The 13,985-nt window shown below is 39.6% G+C and overlaps 1 long non-coding RNA gene across 2 annotated transcripts; it reads right to left on the bottom strand.

The window, feature by feature from the left end:
- Positions 1 to 9,062: 9,062 nt before the first annotated feature.
- Positions 9,063 to 12,799, bottom strand: LOC139023957 (uncharacterized). 2 transcript variants are annotated; one of them, XR_011475189.1, is made up of 3 exons: positions 12,626 to 12,799; positions 12,253 to 12,342; positions 9,063 to 9,506 (listed from the first exon to the last, which is right to left on the bottom strand). It is a non-coding gene; the product is annotated as an uncharacterized lncRNA (long non-coding RNA). The 2 variants fall into 2 exon arrangements; XR_011475188.1 differs by having other exon boundaries at positions 12,557 to 12,796.
- Between the last annotated feature and the right edge of the window lie 1,186 nt (positions 12,800 to 13,985).

The following is a 13,985-nucleotide window of genomic DNA, read 5'->3' as shown; positions in this document are numbered from 1 at the left end:
ACTTCCTGATAATAAGTTACATGTCACTGACATGAATAGCAAGTGTTAGCCAGTCATGAAACTTTGAACTCTCTCCATTGAATATAGGCTGTGTGTGTGTGTGTGTGTGTGTGTGTGTGTGTGTGTGTGTCGTGTGTGTGTGTTGTGTGTGGTGTGTGTGTCGTGTGGGGTGTGTGACGGGGGGGGGGGGGTGGTGCGTGGAAAATACAGTAGCTGGCCTGTGTCGTTGTGTGCGTGCAGCGTCTGTGTGTGTGATGTGTGGTGCGTGCCGTGCGTGTCGGTGCGTGCTGCCCTGTGCGTTCCGCGTCTGGTGGTCGTCTGTCTGGTCTGTCTGTGCGTGTTGTCCTGTCTGTCTAGTCTGGTACTTCTGTCTGTCTAGTTGTCTGTCTCTGTCTGTCTGCTCTGTCTGTTTCTGTCTGTCTGTGTGGCGTTGCTGTGGGTTGTGTGTGTGTTGTGTGTTGTGGTGTTGTGTGTGTGGTGTGTGTGGTGTGTGGTGTGGTTGGTGGTGTGTGTGTGCGGCGTGCCGCTGGCTGGCGGCTGTGTGTGTGCATAATGACATGCGGCGCTTTGGGGTGGACACTCACCTGTCTCGCTCAATGAGAGAAGACTAGAAATAGATAAGATGTTGGCGTACACTGTTGGATTACTTCATGGAGCAAAAATGTTTTATTTAATAAACGGAGCATTTTCTAATTCAAACGCATCACCTGCAACTGGACACAGACATTTTGAGACTCCTGTTTCCACCAATGAGGACGAAGACGGCATCACTAAGGTTGGTCGAACATTCTCTGTGCTATACCAATAGTCACCTAAGATATGCGTGCAAACCCCGAATTTGTCATTCCCAAATCGATTAGCTTACAAAATGCACATATAACTGTAGTAACAATGCGTAGCTACCAGTTCTCTGCCTTTTACTACACCCGAGACACATTGAACTGTACTACACTGTTCATTGTGTATTTTTTTCTACTGTATGTTACTTTTACCATATACAGTACCATTCTTGTTGAATACCCAGTTCTCCTTTTTAGTTAGCATCATATATTGTACATGCCGTTGTATTTTTGATTTTGACAAATAAACATTATTTGGATATATCTGAATGTCTAACATCTTTTTGATGCTACAGAGCCCTGTACAGCTTATATCAATATTGTGGCAGACGGCAGGGAGAGGTGAAAGGAGCGGTAATGTAGGCTAACCCCATTCCATCGCAACCGCGACATTCAAAGGAGGCTGCAAAGAAAACTAATGGGACTGTAGCGACTGTGTTGACCCCAAAATCTGGGGTGTGAACTATGTTTCTATTCAAGCGTTGATTGACATGGTAATGGCTCTATAGTATTGGAGAAAAGTTTTAAAAAACTGACCCCTCTGACGCTGTACGTTACATCGTGACGTGTCATGGCGTAACGTACAGCACGCAGAAAGCAACTAATTCTGTCTTACAGCCTCTCTCCACCAGGTGTAGCACTTATCTCACCGTTTAAAAACAAGAAAGGGACAGGGACAGGGTAAGGGGGATACCTTGTCATTTTTGCGTCATCACTGCAAGCTATCATGACTCTCAAAAGCTGCTGTTTACTTCTGAAGATCACTTTAGCACCGCCTAAAAAACCTGATTCAAATTCGACACAAACCTTCAAATAGGTATGTAATGACACATTATATAAACTCTTTATAGTGTTTTATTTACATTTTAGAGGCAATAAGGTGATAAGTTGGACAGATCGAGTGAAAAAAAGCAGTTTCCCCACACGACATCTCTCCTTCTCACTATAGGTTTAGCTTCCCCACCCGCCATTTTTAAAAAGACCCGACGGAGCTCATTGCCTTCTTGAATTATGCAGAGATGGGCATCATGAAGGTCCCGTCATTGATTTTGTTGGAAAGGGGAGAAATTGTGCTTTACATTGGTATTGATATTACAGTTGATCTGGAAGTATTACGTTTTTTGGGCGCAAAAATAAGCTCAATTGTACGGACCAGCGCGATGTACAAAAGTGAGTGAGTTTAAGTTAACCTCTCTGGGATATTCGGGACGCTAGCGTCCCACCTCAACAACAGCCAGTGAAATTGCAGGGTGCCAAATTCAAAACAACAGAAATCCCATATATAAAATTCCTCAAACATACAAGTATTTTACACCATTTTAAAGATAAACTTGTTGTAAATCCAGCCACAGTGTCCGATTTCAAAAAGGCTTTACGACGAATGCACACCAAACGATTATGTTAGGTCAGTACCTAGTCACAGAAAAACACAGCCATTTATCCAGCCAAAGAGAGGAGTCACAAAAAGCATAAATAGAGATAAAATGAATCACTAACCTTTGATGATCTTCATCAGATGACACTCATAGGACTTCATGTTACACAATACATGTATGTTTTGTTCGAATAAAGTTATATTGTATATAAACAAAAGCTTCAGTTTACATGGGCGTTATGTTTTCATCAGTTCCACAAACCTATCGCGGTGATTTTTTGCCAGAGAAGCCACCATCAATGTTACAGAAATACTCATAATAAAACATTGGTAAAAATCCAAGTTTATGCATGGAATTTTAGATCCACTTCTCCTTAATCCAAGCCGCCTGGTCAGATTTCAAAAAAGCTTTTACCGAAAAAGCACACATGCAATATCTGGATTGAGCGCTCAGAAACACAAACAACCATACAGAACCGACCATGTTTGGAGTCAACAGAATCAGAAATGCATTTATCTAATATTTACTTACCTTTGAATGAATCTTTCACGTCAGAATGCACTGCCCAGGAATCCGAGTTCCACCAATAAAGTTTGACCTGTTCGATTAAAGCCTATAATTATGTCCAAAATACCCTTCCTTTTGTTCGCGCGTTTATACAAAATCCAAACTCGCGGGCAAGTCCAGGCAAAAGTTTCAGAGCGAAAATCATTATTACAGTGTTGTAGACAACATGTCAATACGATATAGAAGTCAACTCTTAGAGGATGTTTTAGACATAAAATCCTTCAATAATGTTTGTCAACCGCGAGAATCCTTTGTCTTAGAAGCATGGAACGCAGCTAACTCCACGTGAGCGCGCGTCATCAGCCTCATTCCTAGACACGCCTTACTGTCAATCAGCTTCCAATCCCCCTCCTTCCACAGTAGAAGCATCAAACAAGGTTCTTAAAGACTGGTTACACTCTAGTGAGGCCTGTAGGAAGGGTGCAACCAAATTTACACTGTAGTCTTGATAGGCCAAAGATGTGAAAAAACTACAAAACCTCAGATTGTCCACTTCCTGTTGGATTTCTTCTCAGTTTATTGCCTCTGCCATATGAGTTTCTGTTATTACTCACGTACATCATTCAAACAACTGTTAGAAGACTTCAGAGGTTTCCGATCCAAATCTACTAAGAATATGTTACTGATTATATATAAATATATAATATATATATATATATATATTAGAAATATTATAATATATATATATTAAGATATATATATGCATATTCTAGCTTTGTAGGACTGAGTAGCAGGCAATTTACTCTGGCCACCTTTTTATCCAAGCTACTCAATACTTGCCCCCCTGTTCCCAAATAAGTTTTAAATTGAGGAGCGATCTGCAGTCTAGATGGCTCCAACCCCAAGCGTTATATGGACTTCCTGCCCCAACGAGAAAGGCTGTGGTCGTTAAACCAGGGAGTGCTTGGGATTAATGAGGAAGCAGCCTGAACAAAGGGCAGAGGAGGTGAGAGACGAAAGAGAAGGGTATGACGAGTGAGTGAGGTGAGTGAGTGAGTGAGTGAGTGAGTGAAGTGAGTGGAGTGAGTGAGTGAGTGAGTGAGTGAGTGAGTGAGTGAAAAAGAGAGGCATGAAGAGTAAGTGAGAAGAGAGGTATGAAGAGTGAGTGAGAAGAGAGGTACGAAGAGTGAGAGAGAAGAGAGGTATGAAGAGTGAGAGATAAGAGAGGTATGAAAAGTGAGACAAGAGAGGTATGAAGAGTGAGAGACAAGAGAGCAAAATCTGTGTGATTTCCCATTGTGACCTGGACATCATGAGGGAGGAAAATGATGTGGATATATTGAGGCAACATCTCAAGACATCAGTCAGGAAGTTAAAGCTTGGTCACAAATGGGTCTTCCAAATGGACAATAACCCCAAGCATACTTCCGAAGTTGTGGCAAAATGGCATAAGGACAACAAAGTCAAGGTATTGGAGTGACCATCACAAAGCCCTGACCTCAATCCTATAGAAAATTTGTGGGCAGAACTGAAAAAGCGTGTGCGTGCAAGGAGGCCTACAAACCTGACGCAGTTACACCAGCTCTGTGAAGAGGAATGGGCCAAAATTCACCCAACCAATTGTGGGAAGCTTGTGGAAGGCTACCCGAAACGTTTGACCCAAGTTAAACAATTTAAAGGCAATGCTACCAAATACTAATTGAGTGTATGTAAACTTCTGACCCACTGGGAATGTGATGAAAGAAATAAAAGCAGAAATACATCATTCTCTCTACTATTATTCTGACATTTCACATTCTTAAAATAAAGTGGTGATCCTAATTGACCCAAGACAGGGAATTTTTACTCTGATTAAATGTCAGGAATTTTGATAAACTGAGTTTAAATGTATTTGGCTAAGGTGTATGTAAACTTTCGACTTCAACTGTATGTATATATAAAAAATGGGAAAATTCCTTTTTAGAAAAATGTTTATATATACATATATATATATATATACATTTTTTCTAAAAATAAATAGCAAAAAATGTGGGGCTCAAAACAGGCCCCATCTGCCCTGAATTACGGGTCGCCACTGATTGTTTTAAATATAACCTTTAATAGCATCCCATAAAAWGCAAGGATCATCGACTGAATTTTTGTTCATCATTCTAAATTCATTCAATTCAGTTTCAAATCGTTCACAGAAAGTAGGATTTTGTAGAAAGGAAACATTAAAGCGCCATCTTCTTGCTCTTTCAGAAGATTCTGAAATATTTATCTGGCAGTAATAATTATGATGATCAGATAAGCTCATGTATTGAATTTAATCAGGAAAATAGAGTAGATAATCATACAAAATCGATTCGGGAGAATATTTTGTGCCTCTTTGCATAGAAAGTGTACTCTTTAATTTTAGGGTTATCCATTTTTGAAGACGTTTATTTTCATTGTTAGGGGGGTCACTTGAGTATCTGGTCAATATTATGCATAATCTGTGGTCACACACGATAACTGACATTTGTTAGTCACACGCAATATCTCAATTGGCCCAAGGGAGAACGCATCATTCATGGGGGACGACATGTTTATTGTTGCCTTGTTTGAATTCAAGGGAATTTACCCTACTGCAATCACCTTTTGACAGCATCCCTTTTGATTTAAACACAACTTTCCATACATGTTTTCCCATGGAATAAGTGGTCCTGAATGCCATAACATTCATGAGATAATGGTGCTCAAAATTGAGCCATTTTGCATACCCCACCATACCATGAGACATCAATGTCGTTATTACTGGAGTTTGAGTTTGATATAATTTAAAAGCTTACAAACAGTGTTGTCTAACTATTTAATTATTTCTTGAAAAAAATAATATTTTAAACCTTAACCTGGACCAAATTCACATAGAAATGTGTGTTATAGATCTGTCATTCTCATTGAAAGCAAATCTAAGAACTGGTAGATCTGATCTATGTGGACTATTCTATACTTCCCATTCTCAAGATTCATTTTTGCTTCAGTCAGCGGCAGGGGCGAAAATCTGARATCAACCTTGGAGGGGACAATTACATGAAATTTTCTCAGGAGCAATTCCTGAGGGGGACACCAAAAGTAGTGCTGTAACACATAGACTATGTTGTAATATGTTAAATGTATATTGAGGGACCATAATCACTTCTACTGGATAATTGTTAGGTACAGTAGTTAACTGAAGGGTTGTCCCAACTTGTTTAAATCATTATAATACTACTAATAATAATAGTTATAGCAATGTTCCTTATCAGTGCAGTGTTCCTCTCTCTTGAAACGTCAACACTCTGTTGCAAGAGTTTGCTGTTCTATAAATTGTGGGTGTGGCTTGAAGGGTTTTGATGTCATCACTGAGGTAAACTGACGATGCGTTGCCACTGTCCCCTTACTATACTGGTGCTGCTCAACAAGGGTTGACATCTCTGCGTCCTGCTGCTGTGGACACTGTCCTCTGAAGTCTCTCTCCTTGGCTCTTTCCCCGTTCACCACCCTCACTGACTCAACAATCTGTCTTCCTAGAAAAGAAAAAAGGTGTTGCTTACTCCTAACTTACCCGGTACCCCAAAACTACACAATTAAGCACAACAGCAATACCATTGCCTTAATACAAATCGTGGTTCAGTCACCAGTTAAAATTGAGAGTGGGGATATCATGGCATTTTCCCAATTATGTCTCCTATTTTACAAATCAAAAAAATTGAGAACCTTTCATAATGTTGCCCAAACAAACGAGTCTCTATAACCAAACTTACCTTGAACTCCCTGTCTCTGCCAGGGTGCCCGCATATCTGTCCCAGCTCTTGCTGTCTGTGTGCATCTCGTTGCCTGGCCTCTGCCTAATGACATCATGTGAATATTTCCATAGCATTTCACTTCTTTCTTTTGGAATCAGTTTTATCAACTGGTCTTGACGCATATGAGGCTACTAGAGTTCCTAACTTTGCGTTTTTGTGCTGTATACTGAAAAATACTCTAGATGTCCGTCTTATTTTACCTTTTTCTCTAACATTTTTTCTACCCTGGCTGCTGGCTGACCGGTTCTAGCGCTGCATTCTACACACATTTACACAACAAACAGTTTGCTCAACAGTTTGAAATTTTAATACATATTTGTTTCATATTGGCAGGGCTTCCAACAATATGCTGAATGTGCAAGCCTAGCGTAAGCACCAATTCCGTTTCTGTTGGTGTTTGCTATAATCACTTTGTTCTGACCTGGTTTAAAGTGTGTGGTGAAAAATAATAAAAAATTCTTCTTACTAGCCGACAATTTAGCTTTTGCTATTTAACTGAGATCCATTTAATATATTTTAAGACAATGGTATAAGGAGTGTAGTTCTTATCAGTTTGGACTTTCATGTTATCGCTAACCTTATCACAGGGACTTGATATAAGCACTACAGCTGCATTGCATAATCTTGGATATAAAACTTGACGATAGCCATAATACTTCTCTCTATCTTTTCGTACGACGCCACATAAATGGAATAGGTAACTGTAGCTTAGCTTGCTAGTTTATATGTTTGCTTAGTTGCGCGCTAAGAAAGCTCTGCGACAAGAGTTCAGCTGTGTTGTGAACCCTGCAACATTATAAAATAAAAATATTACAGTTGCTAAATGCGCGGATTGGTACATGGCATTAACTCACGTCAGTACGTACATGTGAGTGCCTTTCGGACAAGTAGATACGAGCCCTCTATTACTTGCCATAGCGAAAGAAATCTGGCAGTGAGTCAAACCATTGTGAGACAAAGGCGGGGGGGGTCGCAAGTCTTGTTGAAATTAAAATACGCGCATATTTAGTTCCTATAATGCCAGCACAGAAGTGGCTTTCCATTGCTACTATTATATTATTGGAAATTACAATAGTTATGTCTACAGTGATATATTGAGGGACAAATCATATTTTTCCCCAGGATTGAGGGGGCGTCGTGTCTCCCCCCGTCCCCTGTGGATTTCCGCCTACTGTGCAGCGGGAAATAGTTGGCACTATTTTGTCTAAGGAAATAAATATATTCGCAGCGGTTACAATGGTACAGACTAATATATTACTATTTGCTGTTTCGTCAAACATATAACTGAACTAGGCATAACTATAAAATAAGTTTGAGCAAACCAGGACATGGTGGCAGCGATTTCTGCATAATGCTCTTTAAGGTGTAAATTATCTTAAAAAACTCGGTAACTCCGATTTTTTTAATATTCGCGATATGTTGTACAGAGCTTTGTTTGTTAAGAAAAAAATCAAGAGGTTTTTGTATTATAGCCCTATTGTTGGGGACAGCACCATGAGTGCCTTAATACAGGGTTGTGTCATATTCAATCATAGAAATATAGATCCATTAGAATAGACCTAGCTGGTACACCATCTGAAATTAGATTTAATTACATTTTACGTTTGGGTAACAACAGAAGATGACTGCCGGTTCACTACCACCATCGAATGTCAACTTAAATGGTCATGTCTATTCTAACATCTATATTTCTATGATTTTCAATGAGCTATGTCTATGAGGATGTGACGAGTAATACATTTAAAACAGATATTCCCATTCAAGTCAACATGCTCTGATGTGTAGACCTCCAACAATCTTTGTGGTACCATTTGAATGTTGAAATGTCTACGTTATTCCCATTTTAGTATACATTTATCAGCCAAAACATGACACCCACCCTGTATTCAAGAGTCAGATGTGTCTCAACTGATGGTGTGCACAACGCAAAAATCTTAGATGGTGTAGAATAGGGTCTAAGCCACAACAAACAGTATGTGAAAAAATGATCTGAGTTTATGCCTTTTTATATAATGGAGGATAACATTTATTTTTTACATAATTGGGATTTTTTTTGTTTGATAACCCTGTTAACAAGATTTTAAATGATATCAATCTCAAACATTTAACTTTTCCAGTGATGAAGACATGCATTTCTCATGGTATGGTGGGGTATGCAAAATGGATCAACTTTGAGCACCTTTATCTCTTGAATGTTTTGGCATTCAGGTCCAAAAAGTCACTTTCTGAGCACTTCTTTCAATGTATGGAAGCTTTCGTTCAAATCAAAAAGTGCTGTCAAAAAGTGATTGAATTTAAATAGATTTACCCAATAGGCCTATTGCACTAGCCTCGGCTCCAGGCTTAATATTGCACAAACTCAATACAGAAAGGATTTAATGCCCAATGCAAACATCCAACGCTCCCTCCTTATCAAGATGTTTTCAGACCCTTCAACCACTCTTCCGAAAATATCAATGTATTTACTTTCTTACTTTGTCATTACTTACATTGTACCCTACAGAAGACAAAAGTGACTCCAAACTCGATTCTTTGTCATTTTTTCCCCGTTTATTCAGTGATATGTATTTGCAATAAATGTCATCATTATAGGCCCATGTCATTTACAAACATTGACAAAGGATGCACTGTGGTTAATTTTAGTTGATTACTGAAGGCTACTATTTTCTATAGAAAATTATGAGAGACAGAAAAAACATTAAAATATTAACCATATAGTAGCCAAAAGATCATATATAACATTACAATACACTAACAGTATTTAACTGTCAAATTATTCAGATCAGTGATGTGGTGCTGCTAACCATTGGCTGGCTTGCACCGGAAACATAGGTCTACATAAGAACATGATTTCAACAAGAAAAATAGCAATGGATTCACAGGCCCGTTTCTCAGGCAGTGTATTGATGAGGCACGTGGTTCTGTTCAAACCCTGTATCCATACCGTCTCCCTCAGGAACCTCCGGGTAGTTCCCAGTCTGTAGAGAAAACAACACAGGACATCATATGACCTTGACTATTGTTATGTCCCAAATTGCACCCCCTCCTCTATAAAGTGCACAACTTTTGACCAGAGCCTGCACCCTTTCCCCTATACTGCACTGATCAAAAATATAGTGCAGTATAGGGAATAGGATGCCATTTGAGATGCATCAAATGATAGACATACTACACAGCAAATTGGCCAGTGTTGATTTTTCAGTGTAACATTTGTAGTGTTTACAATCACTCTGTAAGAGTGATATTAACACTCAGTGGTGTAAAATAACCCCCAGTGTTGGAGTTAATAACCAGAGTTATTGTTTTACACTGTGGAGAGTAAAATAGTCCCATCAAAACCACACGCATCATTATCATATTCCAAGCATGCTCTACTGCAGGATGTTTTTTTTAGGATTCATTTTCATATGTGTTTTTGCATGTACATTGATTGATTGTTTGATTAATCTTATGCTACACAAAGATAAATAACATACATTTTTCAGAACTAATCCAATCAGTTACTTAGATTTATTGGACCATTACTGAAATGGTTGTTCTGGTTTAATTTATTTAGGTAGTGATTTTTTTAAATCAGGTTTCCTAATCCTGACAGTCATTCTGAATGTAGGTTGAGGGTGAATAAAAAAATGTGGATATCCTAACTCTGGCTCGATTCCAATAGGAATTACACATAATCAGTATAATGCGACTTGCAGGCCTGACGTGGCCTGTAAACTAGGAGTTTCCTAACACCACTGAATTAGGGTAAATCTAGGCCACTTACTAGGCCAATAATTAATAGTGATGGGAAATCAAGGATTTCTGAAGGCTTTCACCAAATTGTGCAGAAAAACGGTTCATTACTCAGAGATTCATTATCGGTTCACAATGCACATTAGTGACATCTGCTGGTCAACAATAAATAAACAGATGTTTTTCCCCACAATGTTCAGCAAAACTCTGTGGCGCAGCAGTAAATGGTTGGCTTTAGTAGCTTACAAATCAGTTGGAAACCAGATTCACATCATGCTTCCATTTTTTGCCTTACAGTTGATCTTTAAAAAAAAACTGAATCTATGGCATTATTTAGGATGCTTAAGACAGAAGCTTATACTACTGTATACTAAATAAACACTTTTTGTTAACAAAAATTTGCAGAAAGTGTGGTTTCACATTTTAAAAAAGTGTGCCTTTACCAGAATTCAACCTCATGCCCTCATGTCCCTGAAAGTTCTATAGTCCCGTACTCTACCTGCTAAGCTACCAGTCAGATGAAACTACAAGTACAACATCTGAACTATATTTGCAAGTACAATGTCCAGCAATGCTCCCTTAAATCAGCAATGACAAATTTCAGGTCTGCTGCACAGAACTTCTGAAAGTTCTGGCGCATGTTTATTGTGAACACTGAGGCTGTACCTGCTTTAAGTTACAGTTCTAACAGTGGTCAAGTAGGCTAGTGTGGCTATTTGATCATAATGGAGGCTACCAGAGTGGCCTAACATAAAGAACAATGGAGAAAATGCATCCCATAACATTTTACCATGGAAATAGCTGTTCTATCATTCAGCCTACAGTAGCAGCCAATGTGTGGTGTTCAGTGTAGGTCTACATTCCATAAGACTTTTGAAAAAAACATGCAGAGCTTGACATGAACCTGTTTATCCATTTGTCCTTCAGACAAGGAGGTGACTGAACATTTTGTTGTTGTTTGATGCAAGAAACCACTTTACAAAATACAATTCATTTTTTCCCCCCATACCATTATTACAGAGAATCAGACAAAATATTCTACTCCCTTCCTATTGGCTCCTTAGCTTATTCAAGCCTGTCTCTAAATACAACACTGCCCCTTTAAGACTCGCTTTTCAAAGATGGCTTGAAATCCACATGTTTTGTTCTCTTCTAGGAAGCATTCACTTCCCCATTGCTGACTACAGTACAAAGTATCTATAACTGGGCTAATAATTCACTAACTAGCAAAGGATATGAACAAATGTGCAAACGTGGCTACATTTTAGCCCAGTTATAGATACTTTGTACTTTGAAAATAGTGTATATTTGAAACATTCAGAGTTAAATGGGGAACAATGCAACAGAGTTAAATCTTTAACACTTTCAAACGTGTTATTTCAAATGTGCTGATATAATTTCCATAGCGTTTCCCTCATATTTGCTTTGTTAAAGTCCCAAACTACAATAAATGTGGCCTCGGGATATGTGATTTCCAGTTGGCACGAAGTCCAGTGTAGTTCCTTGAGGGCCGTAGTGGTATCGGCTCGAGGGGGAATATACATGGTTCAGTCGGACTCATATGTTGACTGAAAATAGTGTACATTTTACACTTTCAGACTTTCAAAGTTAAATGTATACCATTGATTTTGCTGTGTACAATTAAGCTACATTATACATGCTACAGTATCTACAATTTAAACTGATTACTGGGTTTAGCCTACAGGGTGAGTCAAAATTGTAGTACATAATATTTAATCATTGCAGAATCTCTTTCTTGGCATCCCAAATGACACCCGATTCACTACATACGCCCTGGTCAAAAGGAGTGCACTAAATCAGGAATAGGGTGCCACTTGGGACACACCGTGAATGTTTTAAATGACTCAAGAAACTCAGTTACTAGGACACCGGTGAGATCTTATTTTTATATATTTTTTAAATGATATTCATGTCGAGCCACCTATTTCACATGGTAACCCTGAAATTCAACCGGCCAAGATGTCATACCTCGTAGTTGTTCTGAGGAGGGTAAGGTGCGTTGCTTGGAGTCATGCTGCCATGAGGTACCGGTATTTGATACCCAATGGAGGACACTTGCTAAAAGACAGACATGTCCATTTTAAGTCCATTTCAAGTCTTTGCTTAAACAAAAATACAGTGTATTCATGTAAACATGATAGTAACAGTTTCATTCAGCTTGATTGTTCTCCTCCTGCTATTTGAGGTGCCATGGACACTCAGTGCTCTTACAGTTGCCAGAACATACTTGACTTAGTTTAATATTTATGTTTTACAGTATAGTAAGACTTACATGTATATGTAGATCTGATTCAATGACTTATTCTGTGAGATTTTGTTTCCGAAAGTCTCAAAACTTTACCCTGTATAAAAGCGATACTCTCCCGCTCACTGTCCATGTTCGCTTCCTCATTGAAGAGCTCTACGCGACTGGTTCTTGATTTTCTCCACATGACCAAAGTGATCAGAGAGCATTTCAAGTTATTCTGTACGTAAATCCTAGACACTCCATTTAGTATGATATATTATGTTTCATATGGTTTGTATTGATTTGTGGATGTCCATCGTCCATTTCGTATGATATGTTATGAATTACAATTAATATGATATGTTACGAATTGCAATTTGTGCAATATATTACGAATTTCAATTTGTACAATATGTTACGAATTTGCAAAACGTATGATATGTTACCAGAGCTGACAAGGTAAAAATCTGTCATTCTGCCCCTGAGCAAGGCAGTTAACCCACTGTTCCCCGGGCGCCAAAACGTGGTTGTCGATTAAGGCAGCCCTCCAACACTGTCTGCGCTTTACTTGGACACAAGGGTGCAGAGAGACAACAGGTCAGAAGAACTCTGCACCACCTCAACACAACTCACAACTGGACCCTTCCTACAAGGACAATCCTCCATTCTGGACTTCACAATTGCTACCGCTACCCCTACCCAAGATGAGGCTAACACTCAAATCCCAACGTTCTTGTGCTTGTGGTTCAAAGATTGTTAAGAAGAATATACTCCTTCTATGCATTATCTGCTTGGGAAGGGTGCGTGCCAGGGTGTTGCACTCTGGAATTTGAGTCATGAAAAAGAGGCTCAAGCCTTGTTCGCCTCCCAGCCACCAGCGGACGCTGTGGCTCTTCCGTCCCACGACCAAGCCCAGCTGGGGCTAGGTCATGGATGAACAAAAAGGTGTAATGGGGTTGTGCCAATATGTCGCATACAGCTTAAGCGAGCCGCCACCAGACATGAGATCAAGTGGCCGGCTCCCCTGAGGAACGGAAACCGAGAAACGGATCTGTACGATGGGAGGACACTTCCCACTAGTACAYCCACCGRGAAGCAACTGCTTCCTGTTGTCCCAGCTTGTCTCCGAAAAACGTTTGTGGGATAAGCCCCTTACTGGCAAGATGCCAATTAAGGACGCCCCGAACTTGGACATGCACAACATGGAGGAATCTGATTTTGCAGCCCTCTCAAGGTGGATCGCGGCACACACACACCGCACACACCGTACACAACACACACGTCACACACACACGTACACACACACACACGTACAACACACACACACACACACACACACACACACCACACACACACACACACACACACCACACCAACACACACCACACACACACACACACCCCACACACACACAACAACACACACACACACAACACACACACACACACACACCAGCCTATATTCAATGGAGAGA

The sequence above is a fragment of the Salvelinus sp. IW2-2015 genome, unplaced genomic scaffold, assembly GCF_002910315.2.
Source record: "Salvelinus sp. IW2-2015 unplaced genomic scaffold, ASM291031v2 Un_scaffold585, whole genome shotgun sequence".
In the NCBI taxonomy this organism is placed as follows: Eukaryota; Metazoa; Chordata; class Actinopteri; order Salmoniformes; family Salmonidae; genus Salvelinus; species Salvelinus sp. IW2-2015.
This window is presented reverse-complemented; position numbering and strand designations above follow the sequence as displayed.